A 16,115-nucleotide genomic window follows, 5' to 3' on the forward strand; every position below is an offset into this window, starting at 1 on the left:
TGCTGACTCAGAGCTCAGAAAGGTGAGGCTCCTGAAATCCTCCGTGTCAATCCCCTTCTCACGGCGCGATCTCGCGTGGGCCGCTTCGCCTCTCCCCAGCCTGCAAGCCTGCAAGAGCCGCTCCGCAACGCACTCGCAGTGAGGTGGCACCGCACAACCACACACACGCAGCAAGCGCGCGCGCGCGCGCACACACACACACACGCGCGCGCGCGCATGGCAAGCGCCTCCCCTTCAGTCCCTCCCCGTCTTCGCCTCTCCTCGTCTCCTTGCCACAAACAGCGCCGGCTGCCGCCGCCGCCGCCGCATAGACGCTTCTGCGCTCTTCTTCTCGACACAGCAACATGAGCGCCTGGAAAGCGTCGCTCCCCGGCGCTGCACAGCCTTTGCGCCGCGTCGGCTGGCTCTTGGTGGATTAATTGCTGCTGCTCGCCCTGGACCGAGGGGCGGCTTTCCCCCCCCCTTCTTCTTCTTCTTCTTCTCCCTCCCCCTTTTTTTCCCTCTCTGTGTCTGTGTGTGCATATGGGAAAATTAAAAGGACCAAACCAACAGGCAGAAGAGGGAGTTTTGGTGGCAGGGGCCCCCAGGAAGAGACTTCAGCCTCTCCTCATCCCATCCGCGGCAGCCCCAGGCACCTGCCCGGAAAGCACGCGCTCAGGTGGAAGGCCCCCGAGGCAACCCGCAGGTAGTACCTGACCTCCCTCGCGCCTCGCACTCGTGGCCGGTGCAGCTTCGCTTGGCGCGCACAGCGGGGGCGGGGAGGAGGGGGAATTCCAGGATTTTAGGAAGTGGTAGTGGGGGGGGGCGTGATCTTGAGCTCGGGCAGCCTGTTTCTGATGCCGGTGCAGTTAAGGTATTTTTTTTGGGGGGGGGCGGGGGTGTGCATTGGGGGGGATTGTTTCTAACCGGGGCTTTAAACACGCGCGGTAGTTGCGCTTGCCATTTTTGCCTCGGGTGGGCGGATGGCGGCGGGTGGGCGGGAGAGAAAAAGTGCACGGGACCGAGGACGAGACGGCTGCTGGACGCGAAAGTGGCGCAAAGGCTTGCGTGTTTGTTTGAGCTCGCGCCGGGTCCTGCAGGTAGATCCGGGGCTGGGCAGCCGGTGGTGGCAGCTGATTGGGAGGAAAGACGCCGGAGGAGGAGAAGGAGAGAGAGAAGCCAGAGCCGGTATGTTGACTGCGCTGGGTCCAGCCAGCGGCGGCTGCAGAGCAGGGAAGGCGCTGGAAACAGCCGCATTGCCCTCCTCCTCGTGTGCGAGCGAGGCAAAAGCGTAAGGCCAGGGAGCTGACCGAGCTTGGCTCGGGGAAGTCGCCAGAGGCTGCCGGGACTAGGGGCGAAGGCAAATCGCTTTGTGGCGGTGCTCTTTTGGAAGGGGCGTGTGCCTGTGTGTGTGTGGAAGGTGCAAAGGCTTCATTGGATGTGGACTTTGGCAAGGGGAGAAGCTGCCTGGTCCGAGCAAGGGCTTTCCCCCTCTGCAACGGCTTTGCAGCAGCTGGGAGAGTGTGAAAGCCATGTGGCCCCTCCGGCCATGCCACATGGCCCCTTTCCCCCTTACACACTGTCACCTCTCTCCCCTGCCAGCATCGACAAATATCCCTTGACCCGCTTGCCAAAGAGGCAGAGAGCGCTGCCTGTGCAACAGAGATGGCTGGGGGTACAGGTGGCAATTGGGGTGGGTGTGGGTCGTATGCTATTTGTTGCTGATTCTTTGCTAGATGTTGCACAGGAGACAAAGGTCAGCGAAGACCGTTTGTATCCAAAAAGGCACAAGGGTCTAAAGAAAGTAGGGCACGATTGGTTCATGGTAATGCACAAGGTGGCATAAATAAGCCAGGCTTGTTTTGTTTGTGGCTTACATCTGTGTTTTGCACAGGTAGGACTCACACGGCGGTTTGAGTGCTGAGCTTCAACCCAGTGCAGTGTTTCAGAGAAGGGGCAGCTAGGTTTCCATTTGTCGAATTTCTGATTTTAAATTCTGCCGTATTTATTTATTTTAAAATGAAGCGTGCTACTGGATTGGTACAAGGGAGGGAGTTCCTAGAAAATATTTGAATGGGGAGACGGTGTCGATGGATGATGACGCGGGCATTCCTGGATGGTTCGTTTTCACACTCTGAACTATGATGCCTACCTGCGCCTTTTTCGTGAAGTATGGGAGAAAGCTGAACATTGCAGGAAATGGGATAACTGTGTGTGCAATTGCAAGGGGAAAGCTTAGGAGGATCTAGTGCTTTCTCATAATGCATCATTTTATGAAGAGCCACAAGGGTTTTGCTCTTTCCGTAATTGTACAGTTTCCCAACAACATAAGGAGAGACATCTTGGCGATTAGTTGAGGGGATCATTTTTCTTTTCTCGGAAGAGAGTGAAATTCCACTGAACATTTTTGTGGAACAGATTTCACTGTGCTGGAAACTCAGGGATATGGAGCCTGGAGATTCAAAATGACTAATCTATCAAATTCTCCTTCACTGTATTACTCTCCTGCTCAGTATTCAGTAACTGTTGCCACATCAGCCCCTGAGTGAATCAGGCGATATGGGGGTGTTTCTCACTAGGTCTGAAAGCATCTTGGAGCAAATGGAAGGGAGGAACTGTAGCTCAGCGGTAGAACACATGCTTTGCATGTAGAAGGTCTCAGGTTTGGTTCGTGGCATCCCCAGTTAAAAAGATAAGATAGTTCTAGATGATGGAGATGCCCTCTATCTGAGATCCTGGAGGACCACTGTCAGTTGACAATATTGGCTAGATGGACAAAGAGTCTGACACTGTATAAAGCAGCTTCCAATTTTCCTAACAAGGCACAGCAGAGAGCTGGTAAAAAGGGCTGCAGATCTGGAGGTAGGGTGAGCGTTTGTGTAGAGAAATGGGAACAAGTGCTTTAAGGAGACCAGATGAAGTTCCAAGCTGTTGGAGGATATGAAAGGAGGGAATGGGTGGGTGGAGATTTCAGAACTGCCAAAATATCAGGCTTACCAACTGCTTCCATTCATGAAGTGTTTGTAAATTTGAGATTCTGCTGTATTTACTACGCTCACCCTTTCAGCTTGACAGCATGCAGTAATCGCACTTATTTTCCTCGATTTTCTTTTTCGTCATTTTCACAGCAGAATGTGACTACAAAACAATTGGAAAACCTTCCCTTTTAAGAGGTGATTCAAAGCTAGGCTTGTTTTTTTCCCACCCCCTCTTTTCTGGTATATGTTGTACTTGAAGTGTTAAAATCCTCAAGAGGCAGAGGTGGAGAAAGTAAGGGAGGGAAAGAGGGAGAGAAAGAGAAACAGATTGGGGAAGGTCTGACTAGCAGTTACTTCAAACATTTCCTCTTCCTTGTATTTAAAAAGGGGATAAAAAGAAAGCATGTTCCAAAACCAGTTCAGAGCTATATGAAAGTGAAATATTAATGACCTGGGGAAGCTTAGACAGCAGATAACTTTGCACGGAATAGTTTTGGAGGGATTCCTTCCTTCTTACAACTCCTTGTGGTATATGAAATTGCGTCTCTGTAGTACAGATGCAATTAAAAACTTCAGGGCTGCAGGATTTGTAATTATGGGGGTAGAACGATGTTGGCCAATGGGTCACGACAGCAAATCTAATAATCTTTTCCATTGGAGAACATCTGTGATTTGAATTGTTTTTATATTCTTGGAGGATACTGTAAACTGGACTGCTGTAGAAGCATTCTGAAATGCTTTGCTTGGGCTTCCATCAAATTCCTTTGCAGAAAGTGTTTGGCTTAGTTCTGAACTGCAACAGAACAGTTTTTTTGGCTACGTTTGAGTTTGTCAGGAGGGTGAGGTGTAATGCTACAGGAAGCTTGAAACAGTCATTCTGGTGTGGCTCCAAAACCTTTTAACCCTGGAACAATTCTGGTGTTACATTTTTACACATTGAAGTCCCACTACATTCTCTCAGTGCTAGGATAATTCACTTTCTCTGCTGTTTATTACAAAATCACTGCACTCTCCACTTTATGGAATGGACTCTGTCTGACGTTGCTTTTACCTACAGCTAAAACTCTTCTTTGCGACCTTGTCAGCACTGCCGTGACCTCTTCTTTGTTAGCCTTGCTATTGCCTTAGGCAATACGTTCTGAAAAATGTCTGCTAAACTCATCTTTCTGTCCTATTGTATGATCATGCTAACCCTTTTGCTTTCTGCCTTTGACCTTGTGTCATAGTCAACGTGAACATCAAGCTTCTAGTCCTCACTGTCTTCTCTCTCAAGGACTCAACAACAACATGAAGAAACCATATCATGAGATGACAGAGCAGTCTAAAGGCACAGCCCCACAGCCCTTTTCTACTTCAGTCGGCCCATCACAGCTGTAATGCCTGAACAGGACTATGCACACACATGCATCAAATCTTCTGTAGCACACAGAGGGATCTGGGAACCACAAGAGTGAGAGACAGAGACTGGATGGAGAATACCTGCCAGAGGATGCTCTGCCAGTCTGCTGTCCATTTAAGGAGGCATCCTGATGGTCTCTTCCCCAAAGGCCCACAAAATTCTGCTGGTGGACATAGGAACATAGGAAGCTGCTTTATACTATGGATGTTGGAAGAATCCGCCTGGGTGGTGGAGCTCGCCAAGCTTTCATCAGCTTGGGGCCCCAGACTTTGGCTCGCTTTCCCGCGAGCTGGCCTGATTCAAACTGCATTGGTTCAGGCCAGTTCGCGGTTTTTTGAGTTAGGTTTTTTGTTGTTGTTGTTGTTATTATTATTATTATTAACATAAATAGCCATTTGCATAATTTGTGCAAATTTGGGGCTCAAATCTCACAATGTATGCCCAAAATTTGTGCAAATTACACAAAGTGCAGGTCCACTTTGTACAAATTCCTATGTACATTTTTTTTCTAAAAATGGGAAAGTTCCCAGATTTTGGGAAGGAACCTATGGCTCATTTCGCAAATGCAAGCCAAGTCGGGGGTGCTGTGGAAATCCCCAAAAGGGCCAGATTTCCCAGCAACAGATATCCCTACTTTATACTGAGTTGGACCAATGGTCCATCTAGCCCAGTATTGTCAACAATGCCTGGCAGTGGCTCTCCAGGGTTCCAGGCAGGAGCTTTTCCTGCCCTGCTTGAAGAACTGGGATCTTCTGCATGTAAGGCATGGGCTCTACCACTGAGCTACAATCCTTTCCTCCACTGCGTTATGATCCATTCTTCTGCTAGTAAGCATTTGAGGTTATTCTAATCTATAATACCCTCAAGGCTATACCTGAAAAAAACAAAGCTCAGTCTTCATAATTTGTCTTTGCTGCAGCAGAACCGGGAGAGCTCAAGGACCAGAAACTATCACAATGAGTGGTGGTAAATTAGCAAAAAGGAATGACAGTGCAGGCCAAGTTGGGGAGATGAAGAAGCTCAAAGAAGGAAAGCAAAGGAAATAGAAAGCCTAGTAACTTAAGCCTAGGCCTCTGTGAGTGTAGAGTCAGAACATTCCATTCACCTGCCACAACCCTTTTGCCCGTGGCTCCAAGCAAGTGTATCAGCATTCTTCAGCGAACAGAGCATTAGCGTGCAGTCAAATCTCATCCAGGTTATCATCTCTCAGTTGCAGTTTCGTGCAATCTCAGTTGCAAAATTGTGCCGTTATCTTTATCATTTGTTTACACAACTCTGTGAGGTAAGTGGGAAATATTCCCATTGTACAGATGGAAGAAGTAACACAGAGTGCTCAGCTCAGATGCATAGCTGAACACAGATTAGAATCTATATCCTAAAGGTTCAGATCTGATATTCTGTCCGCTGGACTATCCATGCTTTCACATTCTCACGTAGCATACATTCAGGATTAAACCTAAAAAACAGCCTATAAGCCAATTACCACCTTGAGCCACATTTACTGATTTCATGCATGATGAAGGAGCTCTCAGATCTCCCAATGCTGGAGAAATTCAAGAATTTCACTACGTATAAATGTACCCATTTATCAGTTCATGGGCTTGGCCAGGTGACTTACACTCTGTAATGAACTGCATTCTCCACTCCCATGTAATTATACTTCCTACATAGGGGGGAGGGTGTCATGAATGCATGGCAGTGTGACTTCAAATCTAGGTGCGTGTGTGTCCATTTCAGTGCTGCAGTGCAGTTTTGGAATAAAAACTGGGCCATTGCTCCAAAGGTCTGTCTCAGTCTGAACCCATTCTGCAGTTACACTGGGAACAAACTAATGCATGAAATAGTATAAAATCTCATGGCTTCTTCATGTTATTGCTGTTAGATTTATATACTGCTTACCATATCAAAAGAGACCTCTAAGTGGTTAAGACATCTCTAAGCATGTTCTAGTAGAAGAATTCCCTGTGGAATCTCCCCACACAGTTAAGAACCCTGGAGGTTCAGGGCTCTTAAACCTATGGGGAGACCCCACAAGTAGAGAGGGCTCCCTGCTGCAGAAATTACACAAGAACACAAGGAAGCTGACACAAGTTGCGGAATAATGGGGGTGGAGCCCAGCCTGCAGCTTGTTTTGGCTTGATTTGCCCCTTCTCCACTGTAATGCCTGAACAAGGCTTGTGTTTAATTTTGCCTAGGACAACAAGCGAGGTCCAGGACAGCATGGGAGATCCCACCTGACTTTCCTGGGCACCCCGCATGAAATTAGAATCATCCTGGGCCCAGGAGAAGGTAAATTCCTCGTTGTGAGAGTGAACAGTCCTGTTTTCCTTGAAGGAAGAGGTTGTGACACTGCTCCTGAAAAAGCTGCACTGTTATAACTAGTGACCGATCACTAATATTCCCTTCCTGGGCATAGTACTTGAGCGATGGCTATCATACCACTCCAGACACTTTTAGAGGAGAGTGGTTATCAAGATCTGTTTCAGAACCATGGTATTCTTCTCTGGACAGGATTTTCAGGGTGGGGAACCGTTTCACTGATTGTGCTGGTGCTTGGCCCTGTGTCATTTATGCTATGAGGCCATTCTTGTTTCCATCTTGTCTGCTATGATCTTTAATATCTGCATGAAACCACTGAGTGAGGTCATCTAGGGATTTGAAGTGAGGTGTCATCAGTATACAGATGACACAGGGTTCTACCTCTCCTTTATATCAGATTCAGGTGAGGCAGTAGAGGTGTTAAATCAGTGTGTGGGAGTAGTAATAGGCTGGATGTGGGCTAATAAACAAGCTCAATCAAGACAATATGGAGGTACCATTGCTAAGCACTTTGTCCAGTGTTCAACTTGTTCTAGAGGGATTTACACTCTCCCTGAAAGATTCAATCTGGAATTTGGGAGGTCTTCAGATTCAGCTTTGTTGCTGGAGGACAAGTGGGTCTCAGGCACAGAGCAGGTGTGTCAGCTATGACCTATCCTAGACATAGATAACCAGGCCATGGTTATTCATACTCTGATAACTTCCAGGTCAGACTATGGTCATGTATTGTACATAGGACTGCCAGAAACTTCAGAAACTGCATAGAATACAGCTGCTAGGCTGCTAAATTTGATTCGCTGATGAGAACATATCTTGCCAGTGATAAACACTGGCTCTTGTTCCATTCAGAGTGCTGGTGCTTACTAGTCAAACCCTATTTGGCTTCGAGTAGGATACCTGAAGGTCCTCCAACTACATCCTAAGCCTACCTTTATGTTCTGGTCATACTCGGAGGCCTTCCTCGTACAGATGCTGCACTGTCTGAGTTGAGCCAGGTGACATCAGGAGAAAAGGTTTCTCAGTTGCTCTTCCTATCGAACCTGTTCCAGATCCCAGTATCCTTTTGATGCCAGCCAAAGGCCTTTTTTATTTTATTTTCCCAGGCTTTTAAAACCAATCAAATTTCTTAACAAATCGTTTTACTGCTGCAATCCTGCTGCTTTACTCCATATCTTATTGTTTTATTTTATTGAAGCTGTTGCTTTATCATTGCTGTTGTGAACCCTTCTACTACAAGAGCAAGGTATAAACTCCAAAAATAAATAAAACACTATATAAAATAATATTGCCCAACATATGGCTTTTCTGCCTTGCGTTTATTTATTTAGTACATTTATATCCCACCTTTCTTCCATCATGGAATAAGTTTTAGAAAAAATAAAACTTCCTGCAGTAGCTGTCAGGAATGCATGAAGCTACCTTCATCGTTTGGATATTCCAGCACTACGGCGCCAGCCCCAGAATGGTCATGCATGCTAAAGTTGCTTTCTGATATTCTGGAGTTCGAGGTTGGCTGGTATTGGATAGATTTTCATTTTCCATGGTGATGCTAACTTGTGCTTTGCTTTGTGCGGCACTGTCATTGAGATGCGCTCAATCCTTTTTTCAGCATGTTTTTTGGCTTCCCTGGCTTTGTGACATGATGGGTGAAATGCAGCATGTAGAAGCATTTAGAAGTAGTATGCACAGGGTGGTTTGCGGTTGGCCGATTTCATCCATATATATGCTAGCAACCCCCCCCCCCCCGTAATGCTGGGGTAATGGAAGCTATGGCTGTATATTATACACACAATTGAATAAATAGCAGCTTAGCAATTCACTAGTTAAATTTGTGGGCATGCAAATGTATTGCTTTCCCCCAGCCTGTCATGCAACATGTCAGGGTGTATTGCTCTGATTCTACCAACTTGCATGCTCTGTATGAATGGCAAGTCTGCTGAGATTTCCCTTCTGGATTGTAACAAAATACTTGTGCTTTATATAGGAGGCTATTGCTTTTATCAGCACCGTCATCTGTCCTATACATGATAGTCTGTTCATAATAAAGCCGGAGGATTGGGTATGAGAAAGAAAGAGACTTGTAGCTGAGATAGCGAAGTGTCACAGCATACGCAAGGAGGACACCCTGGGAGGAAAAGCGAGAGAAAAATTGCAAAAATATCTACATTAAAATCTCCCTGTCTGCATTATGCAGGGTTTTTTTTAAAGCAAAATTAATTTAGATGGAGGACAACTGAATAAGCAGCCCTGTAAGAATTGTTAGTAAGAATTGTTAGAATAAATGGAATTCAGTACACACAATAACTTGTCAATTATTTGTCTGTAAATATCTAGGCTTTTTTTTTTTTTTGCTCTGGAGGCTGATGCTCCTTAAGATGGAGACAATGACCAAATCTTGTCATCCTTCCCCAAATGTGTATAAGCAGTCTTTTTCCAGGAAGAAGTTGTCAAAGTCTGGCTGCAGAGCTTTTTGCTGGTGAGGCTGGAGCAAAATGCTGTGCATTCATATTGTTTATAGTATACTGTTCGGGGCCAGCATCAAAGGTAGGCATGGTTGGGCAGCTGCTGATGGCCCACACACCAGCAAGGGGCCCACCGACAAGAGCTCCCTGGACTTGCTCCTGCTCTACAGCATTGCAACCTGCTTGTTCATCTTGCTCTGGCCCAGACAACAGTGATGGTAAGAAGGAGGAGCAGCAGATGCCACTGCCCACTTGCTCACTGGAATCTCTCCCCGTGAAGCAAGCAAGTGGTAGCAATCATAAGAAAAAGCAATAGCAGTTGGTGGTAATGGTGGTGGGTAGGTAGGCTCACTGAGGGAGGGGGCCCATTGAGGATGTCTTGCCCAAGGGCAAAAATACGCATTTCACACATGAGAATATGCGCATTCGCAAAATGTGCATTTTCGTGCATACAAAAACATGCCCGTTGCGATCGGGCATGTTTTTGCGAATTTGCGATCGCCATTTCCCCCCCCCCCCCCCGAAATGGCGACCACGGAGCTTGACAGGGCCACTGGGGTGAGTGCGGGCTGCACACCGAGCATGGGAGGGGCTCGAGCGCAGTCTGGGGACCGGCGAGCAGGGGCAGGGGCTGGGCTGGAGTCTGGAGAATCCGGACGGGGATGAGTTCGCACATCCCTACTTGGGAGGAACAAGCCAGGATTCCGGGTTGGGGGAACATGCTATGCACACCATTTCTGGTTTGTTTATCCACTTGTGCTACTGCGGGGAGCTAAGTGGGAGTGAATGGCCTATGTGCCCTAGCACGCAGCTTGTTCACAGTAAGTCAGGATTCTCTGTAATCCTGGCTTACTGTTCCATGTGAATGTGAATCTCATCGCTTGATATCTTGTCCTTTGATGACTTGCATCACCCAGAAATGAATATGTGGATCTGTCTGCCATTGGAAAGGATTATGTTTGAGGTGAGCAAGGTGTTACGAAAACTCTTGGTGTTTGCTTTGTGATAGCCACTTTACCCTTGGAAGTTGTCATTTCATGTTGCAGTCAGGGCTGGTTTGAGGGGTCAGTATTGTCAGACACCTACCAAGGCCCATGAAGCCTAGGATGGCCAGGTGTCCCCATTTACAAAGGACACTCTTCTCTTTGAAGGGCTGTCAGAGGAACCCTTTGTTTTGAAGGTGACCTGTATTGGAAGGGCCGGCTAGTCCAAATCCAGTTTAAATAGAACAAACCATGAGAAGGAAGAAAAGGGGCCTTGAAGTTGCCCATCAACAGCAGCTAGGAAGCAGACCGAGCAGGGAACACCCGTCACCCGGTCACAGTCTTGCCCACTATGCTCAGATGTATTCAGTGGAGGCTGGTGGCTCCGGTTTTGGTGGCTTTGGGTTTCAGTCAAAACCAGCCAGGACTCTAAAGAGTTATCCAAGGTGCTGAACCTAAAATAGGTTCAGCACATTGGATAGCTCCTTTAGAGTTCTGGCTAGTTCTGACTGAAACTTACAGCCACCAAAATCGGAGCCACCAGCCTCCACTGAATGTACTGTATTTTCCCCCCAGTTACAGCAATTATTTCTAAATTTGCATCTATACATATAAATTAGCATAGGCACATTTTATGCAAATCGGTGTCCTCTTTTGTCCACTTTTTTGGTGATGTGAATCACCAAAACAGAGGACATGCAAGTAGCCACCCTACCCAAGCCCTGGAGCCCTCTGGCCCTGCTGTTGCTTCTCCTAGCTGTTGCTCCTTGTCCAGCTGTCCTCTCTGCATGGGTGAGAAGCAACAGGGGGAGGAAGAAGAAGGAGCAGCAGTCTTCACTTTTCTCTCTCTCTGCCTTTGGGCAGCCGTGTAGATAGGGCCTAGGAAAGAAAAAGGTGGACGGGCAATGGCAGTAATAGCAAAAAGGACAGGTAACCCCTCAGAGAAGGACATATTGACCAAAGCCTGGAGTTGGCACCAGTTGCACTTATCGAGTGGTGAACATCCATCGGCGAACTTGGGGGTTCCCGTGACCCCCTTGCACCTTCACAAACATGTTAAGGAAGAACAGGTGCTGCTCTGATGTGGTGCTGGCTGTGCCCCAGTTGGCTGTGTGTTCACATCAGTGTGAAGGGGCAATGCTCATGTGCAAGGGGGATCCTGGGATAATCAGCATTTGAAATGCATGCACCCAGCGGAGTCCTGCGTACATACATGTGACTGTGACCGTACAGCCAGCGCATGCATCAGTGGGCGCAATCTGGCGCCTCCCTCATACTTTCATGAATGTTAGAGGGGGTCGTGTGAACCACCCCTTTGTATGTGTTCTGCCCAACTGAGGGTTTGCTGTCCTGTAGCAGAGAATGGTCTTGGCATGCTGGGAGCCCCCCCCCCCCGCTTAAAAAAAAGAAGAGGGTTTCTTTTTGGCTCACAGGTGGACACAGTCCAATTCAGTGTCTCATTCAGAATTTGGAATTTGGTTGGTGGCTAATACTCCGTCAGTCAATCTTTGACTTCTGGCATTTTACAGATTGTGTCTGATTCATTTCTCACGGATGGGTCTAGAAGCAGCAGTCCAGAGTGAAATTGTCGCTACATTCAGAAATGTAGTAAAACATTTTTTTTACTACAAAAAATGCACAAAATGAATTTATAAATGGCCTAAAGTTGTCTGTAAAATGCACCTCTTTTATCAGGCATTGATGTGGTCATGAAGAAAGAGCTTCCAGTCTTGTATCTGGAGTTGATTTCTCCATCTTGCTTTGGAGTGGAAGATGCAACCCGAGGCCCCTTCTTTAAAGCTCTCAGCTGAAAATATATTGTTGTATGTATGTATATATTTACAGTGATTTTACCCTACTCTTCAGCCAAAAAAGGGTCCCAGAATGGCTTATGCAGATTAATAACGTGACAGCCCCTGTCCACAGGTTTGCATTCTAAAAGACACAACACAAAAGGAAAAGGGATTGGGAAAGAGGAGGAAAAGGCAAGGGAGAGGAGAGAGTGCACGCTCCGGCAGACAATAATGTTTTCAAAGAGTTGAAGGTTGTAGGGCAGAGGCTTTATCACCTATGGCATGTGTCTTCAAATATCGGAATAATGGGCTCAAGTTACAGGAAGCCAGATTCCAGCTGAACATAAGGAAAAACTTCCTGACTGTTAGAGCAATACGACAATGGAACCAATGACCTAGGGAGGTGGTGGGCTCTCCCACACTGGAGGCATTCAAGACGAGGCCGGACAGCCATCTGTCAGGGATGCTCTGACCTGGATTCCTGAATTGAGCAGGGGGTTGGACTCGATGGCCTTGTAGGCCCCTTCCAGCCCTGCTATTCTATGGTTCTATGATTCTATCATCTCTGTTCATCACTTTCACAGGTTTTCTGTGATGGACAGAAAATAATTCCTTCGATGGAATATGTGCTTCTGCATGGGCTGGAGGCGATATTTGTCGGGCATCTGGTTAAAACATCAAGCAGAGTTACTTTATCAGTGTATGTAAAGGTTTCTGGAATGTAATGAATTTGTAAACCTGTGAAAACTGTGCAACTAGACGGAACAGTGGGACCAAAGAAATTAGGGTCCTGCACTGTGGACAGTGAGTTAGAGGTGATTGACAATTTCATTTCAGTTCATTTTTATAGGAATTTACCAAATTTCTTCTTATTCGGGATGGAAAGAACTTGACATTTAAAGAAATTCAAATATGGAAGAAAGTGAAGTGGACAGTTTTGTCCATCCAGGCCCAGGGCTTTGAGTGCTTTGCTCTTCGAAGTCTGGGTTTGAATATCTATGTCAGTGCTGAGTTAGATTGCCACCTCTTTATTTCTCACAGGCTCCTTAACAATTTCAACATGGTCCTCCCCATGTTGGGAATACCTGTGTACTCCTTGAATTTGGCTGGTGCAGATGGCTGAGAATTTAGTTTCATTTACTAAAATGTGCAAATTGCTTCATATTTGAGATGGAAAGAACTTGAGAGATATACAGTACTGTGCAAAAGTCTTAGGCCACCATTAGATTTGTTGTTTTAGCAGTGGTATAATGACCATATATAATTATTTCTCAGTCTCTTCGTTAGAATACAACCAGAAAATACAGGAAATTTGTATGCAGTATTCAACAGTAGAAAAAAAAATCAGAAAAAACTGCTTCCATAGGCCAAAGTGGCAAGTATTTAGTGTGACCTCCACTTACACTAGAGTAACAGCAGGCGCCTGGCCAGGAATGGTCTTCGTGGAAGGGTAGCAGCCAAGAAACCACTTTTGCGGAAGGGGAACAGGGTGAAAAGGCTAAGATACACCAAAGCTCACAAAGATTGGAATGAAGATCAGTGGAAAAGAGTATTATGGAGTGATGAATCCAAGTTTGAAATTTTGGAGTCCAATCGTCGACAATATGTGAGAAGAAGAGTTGGAGAGAGATGGACGAATGAGTGCTTGCGGCCTTCAGTGAAACATGGTGGAGAGTCTGTCCTGGTTTGGGGCTGCATTTCTGCCAGTGGTGTTGGCAATCTTGTCCATATTGATGGGATCATGAACACTGAAAAGTACAGACAGGTTTTAATTCATCATGCCATTCCTTCTGGAAAGCGCCTGATGGGGAATGGTTTCATTTTTCAGCATGATAACGATCCCAAGCACACTGCTAATGCAGCGAAATCATATTTAGTGAGAAAAATAGCTGATAAAACACTGACAGTCATGGACTGGCCTCCACAGAGTCCAGACCCGAATATTATAGAGGCAGTATGGGATCACCTGGATAGAGAAAGAAATGAAAGACAACCTACATCTAAAGAAGAACTCTGGGAAGTGCTGAAAGAAGTCTGGTATAATATGCCAGAAGATTACTTCAGAAAACTTCAGGATAGTCTCCCTGAAAGAGTTCAAGATGTGCTTAGAGCCAAGGGAGGTCACACTAAATACTGGCTTTTGCCTGTACATATTTCCTGTATTGTCTGTTTGTATCTTAATACAGAGACCGAAAAATAATTATGGATGGTCATTAAAACTTTGCTAAAACAACAAAGATGGTGGTTTTGCACAGTACTGTGTATTATATATATATAAAAACACATGCAGGAGAAAGCGAAACTGACACTGCTACTTTTAGCTCTGTTGAACACTGTTGCCTGTCTCCATCCCATGAGCCTGTGTAGAATTTTAATAAACAAGACTGTGCTAATTGTCCCAGCCCTTTTGGTTCCTTTTATGGCCTGCTAAACTGATGTAGATACCCTGCTGCAGAGGCATGTTTTGTATCGATGTCTCCTCTTTCTCATCACCTTGGTCAGAAATGTTCTGGCCATAATGCTAGTTCAATTGCTTTTTAGTCAATGGGACCGCTTCTATTGACTTCAGCAAAGGAAGGATTTCACCCTTGAAATCTCCTCCTGTATTAATCATCGTGCATTATGCAGCCACCTGTTAATGGCAGAATCAATCGTCATCCCTTTGCTAGCCATTTGTTACTGGTTCCACCATAGGTTAATGACTGCCAAAAGAAAAGAGGAAAATCTTTTTTTTAGAATGAGGCCGTGGATGAGTCTGGGTTGATGAACAGACTGTTGTGTGTCAGGGAAACAATGGAAGCAGCATGCCCAGCCAGGTCCAGAATCCAGAATGGTATTATTTCTAGTAATCACTGTCATACATTTGCCTGTGTGTGTGTGTGTTTAGTGTTCCACACGATAAGAACATTGATTGAGGTAATTCATCTTCGAGTCATGGGAGCCAATATGAAGGCATTAGATAAGAGTGTGCTGTGCACATACAGGAACGCACACTGTTCCATATGTGTAGGATGTTCAGAAATGTTTGGCACACTGGCACAGAAATAATTTCTTCGATGGAATATGTGCTTCTGCATGGGCTGGAGGCGATATTTGTCGGGCATCTGGTTAAAACATCAAGCAGAGTTACTTTATCAGTGTATGTAAAGGTTTCTGGAATGTAATGAATTTGTACCTAATACTGTGACATGCCTGCCAACATTGCCTGTACAGCTGGCATGCCTCATCAACTGCCTGGGAAATGGACCTCAAAATATAGGTAGTGTGCTCTGAATTTTGGAAGTTAGGTGATGTCAGATGTCCATAAGTGTATAGATCTGGTGCAGATGTAATACATGAATGAGGCTGCGAGACTGCAACGAGGAGATAGGAAGTATCCACTTCCTGTTTAACACTAACTGTAGTTTATTGTTGCATCTGAAAAGGACAAACTGTGGTTAGTGTAAACTGTGGTTTACTAAGAAGCCAGGCTTATAAACCATGGTTTGATCTTGGCTTGATTCATAAGCCATTTCACGTAACCACAGTTTGCCCTTTTATATGTAACAATAAACCATAGTTAGTGTTAAAGAGGGAGTGGTTGCTTTCAGTCTCTTTCTCTGGGCTGCACCAGAGAATTAAAGGGGAGGGGGAGCACACAAGTCCAATGTTCAAGAAGGCTTGTTCACATAAAGCTAAACCATGGTTTAGTGTTATGTCTTGGTATAGACGTTTGTGATGTCTAAGGGCTAGTGCACACAATGGTAGATCTAGAAGTATTCCATTTAGTGTAGGCCATTGTCCTGTGCACACACACATCCTGTATATGATGTGTAATATGTGAAAAGGCCTGTGCACTGTAGGGAAGATTGCCAGTGGGGGCAAGATGTATTTCAGGAAGGTGTGTCAGCCATTAATGATGTTCTCATTGAGGAATTCCTGATAAGCTGCTGGGGAAACCCATATTCTTCTTAACTCTAGCCCCTCAGGTACAAAATGGACTATGGCAGTGGTAGGTGCTTTCCTGACTTACATGCATTCATTTGAATGTCTGAGGAGAACCTTTGCATGTAATATACTTGCATATACAATACATAGCCTTTCTTCCGGCACTCAGAGAAATGTATGTAGGTCAACTTCCCCCATGTGCTTTGTTGTATCCTAGCTAAATGCTTGTAAGGAGACAGAGTGGCATGTTTCTATCTTCTTACATGGACACTCAG

The 16,115-nt window shown here is 45.8% G+C and overlaps 1 protein-coding gene across 2 annotated transcripts in view; it reads left to right on the plus strand.

Annotated features, from left to right (window-relative positions):
* The first annotated feature begins 260 nt into the window (after nt 1-260).
* The window catches only part of CCSER1 (coiled-coil serine rich protein 1), an 857,015-nt gene continuing 841,160 nt past the window's right edge, over nt 261-16,115 (plus strand). The window contains exon 1 of one of the 2 annotated variants that reach the window (XM_084855629.1): nt 261-685. The gene's annotated coding sequence lies outside the window, so the exon portion shown is untranslated. Of the gene's footprint in view, nt 686-1,081; nt 1,168-16,115 lie in introns of those variants that run through there. The other variant, XM_084855630.1, reaches the window with a different exon arrangement.

The sequence above is a fragment of the Heloderma suspectum genome, chromosome 5 (genome assembly GCF_057233095.1).
Source record: "Heloderma suspectum isolate Gila_16-S chromosome 5, 16-S_ref, whole genome shotgun sequence".
NCBI classification, from domain to species: Eukaryota; Metazoa; Chordata; class Lepidosauria; order Squamata; family Helodermatidae; genus Heloderma; species Heloderma suspectum.